This window comes from Podarcis melisellensis, assembly GCF_964234715.1.
Source record: "Podarcis melisellensis genome assembly, chromosome: 13".
Lineage (NCBI taxonomy): Eukaryota > Metazoa > Chordata > Lepidosauria > Squamata > Lacertidae > Podarcis > Podarcis melisellensis.
This window is the reverse complement of record NC_138545.1, coordinates 14,721,697-14,738,589: the sequence shown is the minus strand read 5'-3', so window position 1 is coordinate 14,738,589 and position 16,893 is coordinate 14,721,697. Positions and strand designations below refer to the sequence as shown.

General features: G+C 43.7%; 1 protein-coding gene across 1 annotated transcript in view; it reads right to left on the bottom strand.

Moving 5' to 3' along the window:
* The window catches only part of LOC309354005 (angiogenin-2-like), a 259,266-nt gene extending 247,120 nt beyond the window's left edge, over nucleotides 1-12,146 (bottom strand). The window contains exon 1 of the mRNA XM_081883700.1: nucleotides 12,128-12,146. The gene's annotated coding sequence lies outside the window, so the exon portion shown is untranslated. The remainder of the gene's footprint in view (nucleotides 1-12,127) is intronic.
* Nucleotides 12,147-16,893: the final 4,747 nt, after the last annotated feature.

Genomic DNA, 16,893 nt, shown 5'->3' with positions numbered 1-16,893 from the left:
CATTAATTCTAGAAATTAAAGCCTGTAACCTCAGACATCCTGGCATCCACTGTGGATGTAGCAAGATAAATGTTGGTGTCTGTTCAGGTCTTCAAGCTAGTTTCGTGAGTCATGTGAGTGTTCCAGATATAGAAGGAGCCTTTTCCCAACATGGAATTCAGCTTTTTGGACTGCTGCACTCTGGGTTGACATGGGATTGCCATATTTCAGAAAGGAAAAACCAGCAGGACACCCTCAAATTGTTGTGCTTTCTTTAGGAAGACCCCATTTTTTCCAAAAGCACCATTTTTTGATTGACTATCAATCTGCTTTCAAACACATTTTAAAAAGAAAAACCTGACTAGTTTTTCAGATGCCCTTTAATTGAATAACTTTCTAAAGAGATGCCTGAAGCAACTGATACTATAATTGAAGTCTTGTTTATTTTGCTATATTTCACTCCAATAAGACCCTTTTATCCTAAATAGAACCCAGTAAGGCAGACATGTATGTACAATGTATGTCCCTGATTGCTTATTAAAATCTAGCCTCATTTCTAACTCTTCCACCTTGTGACTCATATAAGCAGGCATGGAATACAGTGGAACCTCAGTTTTCGACCGAAATCCATTCCACGAAACCGTTCAATTTCCAAAACATTTGAAAACCAAGCCACAAAGGGCGGCCTGCATTTTTAATTGAAAAACTGAGAAACACTCAGTTTAAGCCTTTTGACTTCCAAGGTGCATTCAAAAACAGAAGCATTTACTTCCGGGTTTTCGGCGTTCCAAAGCCGAAACATTTGACTTCCAAGAGGGTCAGAAACCAAGTTTCCAATGTCCTTTGGTTATGGGCATTGCTCTGAATTATTGCTGCATGCAATAATATTGCTTGATTTATGTTGACAGGATTGTACTCAGAAAACAAGCCACTTCATTGGGAAACAAGGGACACTTCTCAACATCCCTTATGAAACCCTAACATGTACAGATGTACAAAAAGAAATCTTAGGCGGGGAAAACCACAGCCTAAGATGTAAAAGCAAAATTCAAGATGTTCCCACAGACTGGCATGGGAGCAAAACGGAGTAGGAGAATGTAACAACTGGTTGCCTAGATCAATGAACTAGAGCACTCCACAATGCAACAGTTTATTGCAGGATGAGTTCCAGAAGACGCAGGATGGGTCCAACAAAGGCTGTGTTCCTAATCTAGGACCAGCAACTGGCAGGATCCAGAAACCCCGGGAAATGTCAAGAGTTCACTAGAGTTGGGCCCGCCATCTTGGCCAAGTCCTCAAGTCCCTTTTGCAACATGCTTGTTAACTAGTTTCTACATAGCTTTTGTATGTTGTGGCTTGTTTTCCTCATTGTGTGAGTTTAGAGGCCTTTCTGACATTGCTAAAACAAACATTTTCCCTGCATAAACAGTACAGTGTTTTATTCTTGTTTGGTCAGAGGGAAGTCACAATGGTACAAAGTACAACAGTATAAGTAAGGAAAGTAGATAGATAGATATAGATATATAAGTAAGGAAAGTAGATAGATAGATATGTTTATACAGTATGTATTGTAAAGGGTACATAGACATATATATATAGACAGTATGTATGGTAAAGAATGACAAAAGTTGTAATTGATCATATTATGGCAAAATTATATATATATGGATAATGCAGACATCCTAGACTTAAAATTGGGCAGGCAGGCATGTCTTTAGTATGGGAAGGTGAAAATTTATAAAAGTTTTATGAACCATATTGTTAGGAAGAAACTATATAGAGCTTGGGAGAAATGTAAAAATCTGCTGGAAAGGAAAACACCTTTATGGCTATCTCCTATCAAGGCTATTACAATTAAGACAGTTAATATGGATCAACAGTGGGCAGTTTACTGGGAATTGCTGTTCCCAAACAGTTTGGGAACCAGAATTTTAGATTTCAAGTTGTATTGGCTACTCTACTAAAACCCCCAGATTTCAGCACCTACAGAAGTCTCAGGTCCTTCGTCTCCCTACTTGTCAGGGATGTGACTGAATCAAACGCCTGGGAAGACTCTGACTCTGGAGATGACGGACTGCAGCCACAGACAGAGCAGGAGTGGGTTAGTTCAGCCCCCCTTCATCAAGAGTTCCCAGATTGAGATAGAGCAGCACACTTGGAAAGCTCGAAGGCAGCAGAAGACGAGGAGATAGATGACATTGAAAAGGTTGCTATGCAACCAGGAAGGAGGCAGCATTTAAAGGGCTCTTTGTTTCATGGTATGGGGTGGGAGTTTACTCACCTTGTCCCTGAACCAAATGAGCTGAAAGGGTTAAAATGCAACAAAAATACAAGAGAGGACGGACTGGACTTTGGCGCCCTTCATGCTGTGAAAGGAGCGGGGACTCAAAGTGACCAACTTGTAGCTAAGAGTGGCAGGCTTGTAGCTGCTCTCTGGATGTTAATTGTGAATAAACATGTCATGACCATCGGCTGGGTGAGGACTGCAGGGCCTGCTCCCTTCCAGGGCCTTTTCCAACTGGCCCAAGGGGCATGGCCCAAGCCCTCTCTCCCAGCTATAAAGGGACTCCTGCTACCTCGGACCATCGGCTGGGTGAGGACTGCAGGGCCTGCTCCCTTCCAGGGCTTTTTCCAACTGGCCCAGGGGGTGCGGCCAAGGCCCTTATTCCAAGTGGTTAATGTGTTTTAAAATGTCCTCAAGCAGTCGGTGGCAATTTAAATTTGTATTTATCTTTTTCCTTTTTTCTTCTGTTGGGGGTGGGTGGGTGGGATGGATATTTGGTTGGGGATTAATTTTAGTATAATTGTTCTGTTTTGTTTTCTGTTGTTTTATTGGTTCTCTATAGTTTGTATTTTGTTTTTAAGGGGCGGGATCAGGGCTGCCTGGGAGTGGGGCCCCAGCCAACACGATGGCTGGGACAAGTTCCACAGGGGCGGAAGCACTGGGACATCCGATCTCGGTGATCATGGGCAGGAGGTGGAGTTACGCTAAGACCAGACCATGTCATTACCGAGGAGGCAGGTTTAGTCGTGGTTTGAAGACTATCCCTGCCTCCGGGTCTGGCCTTGACCGGATGGATACTGGAATCAACAGGGGAAACCCACATGACCTGAAGGTGTTGCTGTGTAATGCCAGGTCAATGATGAATAAAACCACTGCCATCCACGACCTGATTGTGGATGGAGGATTTGACCTGGCATGTGTGACAGAGACCTGGTTGGAGGAAGCAGATGGGCCTGTCCTTGCTGCCGCTTGCCCACCGGGTTTCTCTTACGCACAGCAACCCAGGTCATGTGGGCGGGGAGGGGGGGGTTGCAGTGATTTTTAGGAAGTCATTAGTTTGCCTCAGGTGTCCTACTGGGAAGACCCAGTTTTCTGAGTGCATGTTCTGGAAGTTGGGCAATAGGGGCAGTACAGGATTCCTTTTGGTGTACTGACCTCCCCGCTGCACCAAGGATTCCCTGTCCGAGCTGCTTCAGGTCGTGGCGGATGTTCTCCTGGAGACACCTAGCTTGGTTGTCCTAGGGGATTTTAACATCCATGCCGACACGACCTTACAAGGGGCCGCTCGGGACTTCGTGGAAAGCATGGCCTCCATGGGGCTGTCCCTGAATAAGTTGGGCCGAACTCATAGTCATGGACATGCCTTAGACCTGGTATTCACCTCTAGTGACGTGGGTGATCTGACACTAAGTAAAAGTGAAACCAAAGAAGTGCCATGGTCAGATCACTTCCTGGTGCAACTGGACTTCTCCGCGACCCTTCCCCTCTGCAGGGAGGTGGGACCAATTGGGATGGTCCGCCCCCGCCACTTAATGGATCCAAATGGTTTCCAGAGAGTGGTAAGGGATGCTTTATCCCATGTTGATGGCCTTTCAGCTGATTCCCTGGTGGCCCGCTGGAATGCGGAGTTAACCAGGGCTATTGACTGTCTGGCTCCGAAGCGCCCTCTCCGATTGCATGGAGCCCGGACAGCCCCGTGGTTTTCTTCGGAGCTGAGGGCGATGAAACAATCGCTGAGACGGCTAGAATGTCGGTGGCAGAAAACTCACTCCGAATCTGACCGGACACAGGTTAGAGCTCAACGTCGAGCCTACCAAGTGGCGATAGCGACGGCGAAGAAGACTTTCTTCACCGCCTCTATTGCATCTGCAGAAAATAGTAGCAGGAGACTCTTTTAGGTGGTCCGCAATTTAACGGAACCACCTTTACCACCGGGGCCTTGTAAAGACCCCAAGATCTCCTGCAACGATTTTGCTAAGTTTTTTGCAGATAAAATCACTCATATTCGGAAGGAGCTAGACACCACCGTGGGAGCAGGGCTGGGACGGGAGAGTGCTGGAGCCCTGTCTGGTCAAGTTGCATGGAATCAGTTTCAATCCGTTACCCCCGAGGATGTGGACAGGCTGCTTGGACGCGTGAAACCAACCACCTGTCTCCTTGATCCTTGCCCATCCTGGCTAATAAAAGCAAGCCGGGAAGGGCTGGGCGATGGGCTCTACGGGGTGGTGAATGCTTCCCTCTGTGAGGGAACATTCCCAGATCCGCTGAAAGAGGCGGTCGTTAAACCGCTTCTTAAAAAACCATCTTTAGACCCGGCCAGTATGGCCAACTATCACCCAGTCTCAAATCTTCCATTCTTGGGCAAGGTGATTGAGCATGTGGTTGCTGAACAACTCCAGGCACGCCTGGAGGATGCGGACCATTTGGATCCCTTCCAATCGGGGTTCAGGCCTCATCATGGGACCGAAACTGCCTTGGTCGCACTGGTTGATGATCTCCGGCGAGCTAGGGACAAAGGTGAGAGTTGTTTCCTAGTTCTGCTGGATCTCTCAGCGGCCTTTGATACAATTGACCATAACATCCTTCTGGACCGTCTAGAGGGGTTGGGAGCTGGGGGCACTGTTATACAGTGGTTTCGCTCCTTCCTCCTGGGCCGTGTTCAGAAAGTGGGGGGGAGGTGAGTGTTCAGACCCTTGGGCCCTCACTTGTGGGGTACCTCAGGGTTCCGTCCTCTCCCCCGTGCTTTTGAACATCTATATGAAGCCACTGGGAGAGATCATCAGGGGGTTTGGACTGGGTGTCCACCAATATGCAGATGATACCCAGCTCTACTTCTCTTTCAAATCAGAACCAGTGAAGGCGGTGAAGGTCCTGTGTGAGTGCCTGGAGGCGGTTGGAGGATGGATGGCGGCTAATGGATTGAGGCTGAATCCTGACAAGACAGAAGTACTGTTTTTGGGGGACAGGGGGCGGGCTGGTGTGGAGGACTCCCTGGTCCTCAATAGGGTAACTGTGCCCCTGAAGGACCAGGTGCGTAGCCTGGGAGTTATTTTGGACTCACAGCTGTCCATGGAGGCGCAGGTCAATTCTGTATCCAGGGCAGCTGTCTACCAACTCCACCTGGTACACAGGCTGAGACCCTACCTGCCCGCGGACTGTCTCGCCAGAGTGGTGCAGGCTCTAGTTATCTCCCGCTTGGACTACTGCAATGCGCTCTACGTGGGGCTACCTTTGAAGGTGACTCGGAAACTACAGCTAATCCAGAATGCGGCAGCTAGACTGGTGACTGGGGGCGGCCGCCGAGACCACATAACACCGGTCTTGAAAGACCTACATTGGCTCCCAGTACGTTTCCGAGCACAATTCAAAGTGTTGGTGTTGACCTTTAAAGCCCTAAACGGCCTCGGCCCAGTATACCTGAAGGAGTGTCTCCACCCCCATCGTTCTGCCCGGACGCTGAGGTCCAGTGCCGAGGGCCTTCTGGCGGTTCCCTCATTGCGAGAAGCAAAGCTACAGGAAACCAGGCAGAGGGCCTTTTCGGTAGTGGCGCCCGCCCTGTGGAACGCCCTCCCATCAGATGTCAAAACGATAAACAACTACTTGACATTCAGAAGACATCTTAAGGCAGCCCTGTTCAGGGAAGTTTTTAATGTATGATATTTTAGTGTTTCCTGGTTTCTATGGAAGCCGCCCAGAGTGGCTGGGGAAACCCAGCCAGATGGGCGGGGTATAAATAATAAATTATTATTATTATTATTTATATATATATATATATATATATATATATATATATATATATATATATATATATATATATGATATTTAAGTTTCAAAAATTATATAAAAACAAAACAAAACAACAATGCAAACAAACACTAACAAAAACAAGTATAATTTCAATCCCTTATTTTCTTATAACTTACTTCCCCGACTTCCTCATACCTCCCCTTTCTGTATTCCAATTTCTAATTATTAATTCAGCAAATCCCCTCCCTTATTTTTCATTTAGTTTTTGACCTTTCTTTTCTTTTTACTTAACCATTGCAGCTGGAAACCACATAATTTTTAAACCAACGTCATTCTAACATTCATTAATTTTACAATGTTTCCTAAGATAGTCCTTAAATTTCTTCCAATCTTCTTCCGCTGTCTCTCTTCCCTGGTCTCAGATTCTGCCAGTCATTTCTGCCAGCCCCATATAGTCTATCACCTTCATCTGCCATTCTTCCAAGGTGGGTAGATCTTGTGTCTTCCAATACTTTGCGATGAGTATTCTTGCTGCTGTTGTAGCATACATAAAGAATGTTCTATCCTTCTTTGGCACCAATTGGCCGACCATACCCAGGAGAAAGGCCTCTGGTTTCTTCAGGAAGGTATATTTAAATACCTTTTTCATTTCATTATATATCATTTCCCAGAAAGCCTTCGTCTTTGGGCATGTCCACCAAAGGTGAAAGAATGTACCTTCAGTCTCTTTACATTTCCAACATTTATTATCAGGTAAGTGGTAAATTTTTTGCAAGCTTGACTGGGGTCATGAACCACCTATAAATCATTTTCATAATATTCTCTCTTAGGGCATTACATCCCGTAAATTTTATACCGGTGGTCCACAACTTTTCCCAGTCAGCAAACATAATGTTATGACCAATATCTTGTGCCCACTTAATCATGGCTGATTTCACCGTTTCATCCTGCGTATTCCATTTCAACAGCAAGTTATACATTTTTGACAAATTCTTAGTATTGGGTTCTAACAATTCTGTTTCCAATTTTGATTTTTCCACCTGGAAGCCAATTTTCCTGTCCAACTTTTAAGCCTCCATTATTTGATAATAGTGAAGCCAGTCTCACACTTTATCTTTTAATTTCTCAAAACTCTGCAATTTCAATTTGTCCCCTTCTTGTTCCAAAATTTTCCAATATTTCGGCCATTTGGACTCCATATTGAGCCTTTTCACAGCCTTTGCCTCCATTGGCGACAACCACCTTGGAGTTTTATTTTCCAGCAAATCTTTATATTTAATCCAGACATTATATAATGCTTTCCTGACGATATGATTTTTAAAACATGTCATATAACTGCCAGAGACTCATTAATTCTTATCGGGGTTTGCTTGCCTGCCTGAGATCATTACACTATTTGATGCAAATCATGCAATGGATTCCATGTTAGGAAAAGGCTCCTTCTGTATCTGGAAATACTCATGCTTGGACTTAACAATTAATGCACTGAGTTCCAAAATATGGATATGTACCAATAAAAAAACCGCAGCCATATTTACCTGAAGGAAATCTATTTGCATTTTGTACTAGGAGCTAATTCCTATCAGTGGTTTCCCAGAACACTCAGATGACTCACGAAACTAGCTTGAAGACCTGAACAGACACCAACGTTTATTTTGCTACATCCACATTGGATGCCAAAATGTATTAGCTTACAGGCTTTAATTTTCAAAATTAATGCTTTTGTTTAGCCCATACTAAATTAAAATTAAGGCCACTTGTAGAACTTAGGTAAGACCACAGAAAACCTCGTGTTTTCCTGGGGAAACCAAGCAATATTTTCATTCACATATTGTGCAAAAGCACTTTGCCTGCCAAAAACCCTCCAACGCCGCCATTAAGAAGCAGGTGTTCTCCTGTTAATTAGAGCTTAATTTGGTGTGAGAGCAGGCGAGCCTACAGTTTCTTCATATAAAGTTTACTTCTCTACATTTATGATTCAGCAATCATTATTCAGAATAAATGTTTTCATTTACCTACAGACCATACATAATTAAAAATGAGGCAACTTGTAGAACTTAGGTAAGACCGCAGAAAAACTGAGTTCATGGGCTGGCAGCCAGTATTAGTTTCATTTATAGACTGTTGCCGACATGCTTTCTAAAGCAAATGTCGTTACGCTCTGCTACATTAATGTATTTTCTATGTGTGACCTATAGTGGGTAAAACATAGCCACATTTATTTTATTTTTAATTGATGCCAATCATTATAGAGGTTGATGCTGGCATAGGAAAAGCATTCCGGTAACAGGTAGGCTGCCTTCTGGTCAATATCTCATCTTCTTCCCATTGGCCACAGGCTGGAAGGGAGTTACCAGGCATCAAGGAGCACAAGCCATTTCTGCAAAGCCCATCTTGCAGCGGCCATTTCCCCCAATTGTGAATTAAAACCTTGCTGTGTTCCTGGCCCTCTCTCTTGTGATTCAGATGAGCTAGCTGTGAATACTTCTGAACCCCACTTGAATGTCCCACCATTATCTCCAGCTTACACTGGATGGCACATCTTCCTCATTCATCATTTGCATGGGGCATAGCCACCAACGCCCCATCAAATGAAGCCACACTAGGCTCAATCCCTGCCTTCCTTCTGTAGTTTTGTAAAGCTTGTTCACACAGTAGCAAAGTCTAGATTTCCATTGGCCGGTCTTGTGGTATCCCTGTGACATATTCCCTATCTCAGGGTTGCCCTGAACACTTCCTAATAGGAGTGTTTAAAACACACACACACACTCTGCATAGTCCCTAATGGTAGGATTGGGACCCCAGGGGAAAAGGTCTGGGGCAAGGTAGACAGGATGTCAGGTGTACCTCCCTACATTAATGGGGATGAAATGTTCATACAGATCCACGTTGGGCTTTGGAGCTGAACCACAGGGTCAAAACATCAAGAGAGGAGGCCATGTCTATAATCCACATAGTTCAGCTTTCAAAATCTGAACAGACATCTCTTTAAAAATTTAGTGTTTTGTCTTCCAAGGAGACACCTTTCATCAAGGAGGGAGCAGGAGGACGTGATACTTCTGCTGGTGCTCAAATCTGGGTTGCTATTTTTTTAGTAACGGTGGCCAATACAACTTGAAATCTAAAATTCCGGTACTTGGAAGGAATTTGTAAACATTATTTTGGTGAGTGAGAAAAGCAGAGAACTAGTAGTACTGTGAGAAAAACAAATGGAAGTGGACCAGAAAGCCACAGACAGTTTCATGGATTTTTAATGTTCCTTTTTTATTGACTTAATTTCAGTTATAAAGAAATAGAGTGATACGGAGGAAAAAGGTGGAAAGAACAAAGCTGTATATAAGAAATATATATTCCAATTCTGCTTATATGAGTCACAAGGTGGAAGAGTTAGAAAAGCGGTCGGGTTTTAATAAGCAACCAGGGATACTACAAATAACTGCTTGATCCCACAGCAGCAAGAATCATGAGAAAAGGAATGAGATCATACTTTTATATTATGAAAAGCAAGGTAGGAAATGAGCAGTGGGTCACAGTGGAGGCCCAAAGTGATCAGAGTGGCCTTTTCACCCTCAGGAAGGAAGGAATCCTGGTGGCAATCCAATGGTGACTGTGAGCAGGTAAAATACATATTTGCTTATGTAAAAGGACTTCTCCAACTCCTCCTCCTTGCTATCCTCTTGCCTTTGCCCAGATCTGCCCTGGAAGATTGGGGGACTACCTTGAGAGGTTTCTTGAGGGGGATGGAGTGCAGGAGGGGGTTAGTGTAGGGGGCTTGCTGAGTGTCGGAGAGGATGGTAGTGGAGGTCTGTTGCCTGAGCAGAAGTCTGCTTGTGCAAACTTGGCATTCATTATCTTAATCGCATTGGGATTCCGTTCTCACATGTAAGGGAAATTTGCTTAGTTGTGTTCCAAGTGAAGTAGCCGTAATCATATTTTATACATGTGGTGACTGGAACTGGAGATGAGCTCCGCAAGGGACCAGTGTATGGGCGGCCATAAAAAGTGCAGATTTTTTTAAGATCCTGGTCTGAGACATGAACGAAATTGCGTATGGCATGGGGAACCAGGCCTCTTTTGTTGATTATATAGTTGCAGTAATCTTTGACTTCAGTCTTCGGGTAATTGACACACTCGTGTTTGAAGGATTGGAAATCCCAGGAGGCTTCAGTCCCCAGCACCATCCAGGAGAGCAAAACCAAGAGCAGCCATAAAGGACAGGGCCCCTTGGCAGCCATGGCTCGCTGTGGCTCTTGGTAGTTGTTCTGTGCAGAAAAAGCATGAAACATTGTAACATAACATTTTTATGCTTTTCCTTTTCCCATCAGATTTATTATATAACCCCTTTCCCAGGAAATACCAAGGGGAAATCTGAAAAGGGCTATGACAGTCTTGCTCAAGTTGTAATCCTAATTCCCTCGTTAGGTAGTTATGAGGCTACCTAATACTGCCGTCAGACACTGCCCCATCTACTTCAATACTGTTGTACCTCAGAAGTCAAACAGAATCCCTTCCGGAACTCCATTTGACTTCCAAAATGTTCAGAATCCAAGGCAAAGCTTCCGATTGGTTGCAGGGAGCTCCGATTGGTTGCAGGAAGGTCGGAAGTTTCACCAGAAGTTTGGGTTCAAAAGAACATTCGAAAACTGAAACACTCACTTCCAGGTTTACATCATTCAGGAGGAAAATGTTTGACTCGCAAGGCGTTGGGATCCAAGGTACGCCTTTATTGTCTAGCATTGAGTTGTGGCCCTTGCCCATTCCAAATCTCTCTTCCTCCACCCCATTACAACTATGAAACTATAGTTTAGTTAACAGGCAGATTGAAGAAATGAATAAAACTAAGTTTCAGAGACTAATAAGCGCCTCAAAAATCACACAAAAATTAGCCTCTGCAAAGACAATGAATGACACCATTATTCTTCATGTCACAACAGCAGAAATAAACATGAGTGAGTTCCCCAAATTAGCATAATGAGATTCAAGACGTTACTTCCCAAAGCGCCCAACTCTTAACCTTAGTCAGAGTGTGGTGGTCTCCTGAGGTAGCTAATTCGGGTTGTCATGAAATAATAGCAATTTATTGATTATTGCCAATGTATTTTTACTGCCAGAAAGAAGGAACAGTGTTTGACTCCCAGGGCAGCATAAGTACAACCAACTGAAAAAAAGGTAGTCCCTACTCGCAGCTGCAGATTGTAATGATACAAAAGGACAAAGGGATGAGTGAAGAAGAAAATGACAGACCTCTGAGCCCATCCTTAAAGTCAAACAGACGGACTAAGAAATTCATAAACTTTATTCATGTGAAACCCTGCTTTCTCTTTGAGACATCCCAATGATGACTTGGCATCTACTTTCATTTCTAGAGAAATGTAAACACCTTTGAAATGGGCACCCTTCATGACTGTAAAATTATACTAAATCTAGGAATGTAGCTTTTCCCAATGAAGCTACATTTCCCTGTACGTAGAGCTTTACTTCCTACTTTCTGCTGTTCATGCCTTCTCAAAATGTACATTTGTATATAAGCATACTGGGCTTCCTTCTACAGGGGTGGTGGTACTTACACGACTTAATCTTCCTCCAAAAATTAAACAAATCCTGCATATAGAAATATTTAAATTCCGGAGAAAGCATTGTAACCTAAATTTCAGCATGGCTGTTACATACAGTCATCCCATCAGCCTTCTGTACTCTGAATTGATGCAGCCAATCCACAGCTCAGCCACCACATCTATTGTCAGAGAGCTTGTGCTCAAAGATGATTGGCTGCCAGTGAAATGCAGGTAAAGAATATGGCTGCCATGACTAGAACTTCGGAGAAGGAGTCACACAGAGGTTAAATATTTATTCACAAAAATGAATATATGCATAGAGAAATAAAATTCCGGGGGGGGGGTGGATACATGGAGAAAAGTGTTGTTAAACATGGAAAAGGTTTATTCTATCAAAGACGGGGGAAACTGAAATCAAGTATGGAAGAATTAAATGACAGACAAAGTTTAGCTATTCAAAAGCTGGCTGATTTAAAACCCACCTGCAGTGTGCCTTCTAGGCTACCTTTCCCACTCCTGAACAAAACAATGAACATAGCTTCCTAGATGAGCATGTCAAGACCTTTTTCTTACCTAGTGTAATAGAAATTGGTCTCCCAAAGGTTGGATCGAAATATCTTCTTTCGCTCGTATGCGCCTCCGAGCATCCTTCAGGAAGAGACACCTTATATAGAGAGAATTCTGCTATGGTGGATGATGATACGTGGAAAATTGTTACTGGATGTCCTGGAAGAAACGCTGGAAGCCTATTTACCCCCAGTAGGAGATGGAAATGAAGCATCATTAGTAGAAAAACATGAAGGTCTACTTGCTAATTGGTCTTGAATGTTATAGTAGTTCCCATATATTGTTTTACTGGAAGGATGCATTCTGTACCCAACAAGTTGATTGCATAGCTGATGTCTATATTCCCACATGAATATTTTTACTCACTCCAGACAGGCATATTACATCATGCAATCCATGGGAAAGTGTTCATCCACCCATATTGATCAGGGCTAATCCTGATTCTCTACAGTGGATACAGTGCTTATAGCATGAATGTTCCCCCTTGTTATTAAAGACTCACTGGAAGACCCAAGAGGCAGATATCTTCTACTTAGGGGTACGTCTGGATCCTTTGCTGTTGCTTGAGGCTAAGGTGGCATCAGTGGCACAGAGAACCTTCCATTGACTTCAGATTATGGCCTAGCTCTATGACTATCTGGACACAGATAGCCTAACTACTATTGTCTATGCTCTGGGAACCTCTAGGTTAGATTACTGTCAGGTGTTCTACTCAGAGCTCTGAAGACAATTGAGGAACTTCAGTTAGTGCAGAACTCGGTGGCCAGGGCAAGATTCTTCGGTCATATTACACCAAGCCCAACTGCACTCATTTCCAGGCCCAACTCAAGGGATGGGGGATTATTGATTATTTATTTATTTTTAGTTCTCATTTTCAGAATGTGTTTTGTGTTTTTTATACTGTATTCTTAAGCATTATTATTGTATTAAGATATTATTTCTAGAGGTAAAAGCTGTATCCACCACCCAAATCATAAGACGTACTCCAAGGCTTTCCAATTAAAACAGTTGACGCACATGATTAACTCATCATCAACTCTGTGGGCCAAAATGGAACTGGAACGCTCACAAATCTCTCCTAATGCTTTATCCTTCCTGAAAACTTCACGTACTTGCATTAGCAAAATAAGGTTGCAATGTACCTCGGGTTACAGACGCTTCAGGTTACAGGCTCCACTAACCCATAAATAGTACCTCGGGTTAAGAACTTTGCTTCAGGATGAGAACAGAATTCGTGTGGTGGCAGTGTGGCGGCAGCAGAAAGCCCCATTAGCTAAAGTGGTACCTCAGGTTAAGAACAGTTTCAGGTTAAGAATGGACCTCTGGAACGAATTAAGTTCTTAACCTGAGGTACCACTGTATATCATTTCGAATTCTCATGTGCAAATGTGGTGGTGGATGTTGTCTAGTTAGGATCACATATCCGTGTGAATATTGACACTTGCCAGTCAGTACTGGATAAACGACAATGTGGTGAATGTCGTGCAACAACAGTCTACGGAGGACAGTATCCACACAGTGTATTTTATAGAGCATGACCACTCCATTTGTGCACACCCTTCACAAGTGGGTAGAATTTTGGATATTATGTTTTTGACAACGGGACAAATTTCAAGTGCAGGTGGTGAAATAATTAACATCATCCACCTTAGAAAGGTTGACTACTGTATAAATTACCCACCATGCCTCTGGCATTATGCTACATAAGACAAGAAGCTTATACCATTGTTGAGGATCAGGGAGATGAGGCCAAGAGATAGGATATTTGTATAAACCGTGTAAGTTTCTCGCTGAAGCGAGATCTGAGCAAGTGACTGAATGAATCTGAGCTCCACCTCTGACCCTAAACCATAGAGAGGGGATAAAGATATAGCAGATTTGATGTAGGATGACGAAAAAGAGGGTCTCTTGATTCTATCCTCCTCTGGCCAGAGACAGAGAAAACGTACATTTACCTACATATACAAATGACAGATATGCAAATTCCTGTGCTTAGTATTTCATTTGCATTTTAGAAAAAAATCACTCTAACATGTTAACATGTTCACTCTAACATGTAAGCATGCAAACTTTTATTAAATTTTCCTTCAATCATCAATTTTTTCACATAGCCTTTTCAATAAACGGAACTTTGAAACATGCAGTTTAAGTAATTTCCCCTTGCCTAGTAGTATTTAATGAGACCTAAATCGGAGTCACATTTGAATGTTGCAATTCGGAAACACAACAGCTCCCTCATCTAGTGGTTTAATGCTGTATTTTCACCCCTCTTTTTAAAAAAGTATTCCCCTTATAATAAGTCTGCTCACCTTTCCCGGTTGGCAGCTTTAACAAAGCTTAAACAATGGTCTAAGCCAGGCATCCCCAAACTCGGCCCTCCTGAGGTTTTGGGACTACAACTCCCATCATTCCTAGCTAACAGGACTAGTGGTCTGGGATGATGGGAATTGTAGTCCCTGAAGACCTGGAGGGCCGAGTTTGTGGGTGCCTGGTCTAAGCTTTCCTTTCTGGCCATTAATAGAGCCAGAAAGAAAGCAATCACCTGTCTTCCCCTTTGACAAGGAAGTCTTGTCTCGCAGTGATGGGGTACACCTTTCCGATGTCGGCAATGATAGCCTGTTGAATGACACTTCAGAGTGTGTCAGGGATTGGTTGCAGGTGTGAGGGTGTTGGCGGTAAGCCCTTTGGGCTCGAGTGGCAGTTAGCCTTTGTTTTTATGGAGGGGAGGTTGTAGCCTCTGCCTGCCCCTCCTCAGTAAGGGTATCCTGTTAAAGGGATCCAGGGTTGTGAATTCTGTCCAAAGCTGGGATGTGGGCTAGGGCCATGTCACAACCCTTACGGGGACCCCTCAGCGTGTCCCTAATTGATGTCATAGGGCGCCCCCTAATGGTGGTTTACCCTTAGATGGACTCCCAGCAGACAGGCAGGAGTCAAGATATAGCCTGGCTTCAGAGAAAAAAAGGGGGAAAGAACAAAGCTGTATATCAGAAATGTATATACTATGTCTGCTTATCTGGAAGAGTTAGAAAAGAGGCTGGGTTTCAATAGGCAACCGGGGATACCACAAATAACTGCTTGATCCCACAGCAGCAAGAATCATGAGAAAAGGAATGAGATCATACTTTTATATGATGAAAAGTGAGGTAGGAGATGAGCAGTGGGACAAAGTGGAGACCCAAAGTAATCAGAGTGGCCTTTTCACCCTCAAGAAGGAAGAAATCCTGGTGGCAATCCAATGGTGACTGTGAGCAAGGAAAACAGATATTTATTATGTAAAAGGACTTCTTCAACTCCTCCTTCTTGCAATCCTCTTGCCTTTGACCAAGAGGCTCCAAGGGATGGAGTCCAGGAGGGGGAAAGTGTAGGGGGGTGCTGAGTATCAGAGAGGATGGTAGCGGATTATTTGTTGCCTGCGCAGAAGCCTGCTTGTGCAACAATGGCATTCAAAATGTTAATTCAATTCTTACATGAAAGTTCAATTTTCTTAGTAAATTCATAAGCGTGGTAGATGAAATCATATCTATAACACATGGTGATTGGAACAGGAGATGAGCTCGGCATTGGACCAGTTTCTGGTATGCCCAAACAGTGCAAATGTCTTTAAGATCTTGGTCTGAGACATGTACGAAAGTGTGTTCTATTGGGTAACCCAGGCCTCTTTTCCTGATTAAATAGTTGCAGTAATCTTCGACTTCAGTCTTCGGGTAATCAACATACTCGTGTTTGAAGGATTGGAAGTCCCAGGAGGCTTCAGTCCCCAGCACCATCCAGGAGAGCAAAACCAAAAGCAGCCATAAAGGACAAGGCCCCTTGGCAGCCATGGCTCTCTGTGGCTCTTGGTAGTTGTTCTGCGCAGAAAAAGCAGGAAATAGTGTAAAGTTCAACAGGGCATTTTCATGCTCTCCCTTTTTTGATCAGATTTATTATATAACCCACTTCCTAGGACATATCAAGGGAGAATCTGAAAAGGGCTATGGCAACCTTGCTCAAATTGTAATCTTAATTCCCTCATTAGGTAGTTATGAGGCTGCAGTCAGACATTGGCCCATCTACTTCAGAACAGTGGTACATCAGAAGTCAAAGGGAATCTGTTCTGGAACTCCGTTCGACTTCCAAAACGTTCAGAAACCAAGGCAGGGCTTCTGATTGGCTGCCCTGTGCCTCCCTGCCCACCAGTCAGGGAAATATCTCCCGCAGAGACACCTCTGACCTTGGGGTTGGTGTTATATTGATGCCATTTGAAGATGTCAGACTTCCAAGTTGACTTGGAAGTATGAGTCCCATGTGGGTCTGAATATCCCCACACACTTTCAAGGGGAACATTTGTCAAGGGGAACATTACCTCAAGCTCAAACCTTAATGACCTTGCATCAGGTGCTGTTCCGACGTTTGTGATCTCATCATTTCCAGCACACGCCTGTACTTTATTCCAAATTAAGCTCTAGTTAACAGGAGAACATGTGCTTCTTAATGGCAGTGTTGGAGGGTTTTTGGCAGGCAAAGTGCTTTTGCACAATCTATGAATGAAAATATTGCATCCACTGTGGATGTAGTAAGATAAATGTTGGTGTCTGTTCAGGTCTTCAAGCTAGTTTCGTGAGTCATGTGAGTGTTCCAGATATAGAAGGAGCTTGTTCCTAACATGGAATTCAGCTCTTTGGACTGCTGCACTCTGGGTTGACATGGGATTGCCATATTTCAGAAATGAAAAACCAGCAGGACACCCTCAAATTATTGAGCTTTCTTTAGGAATACCCCATT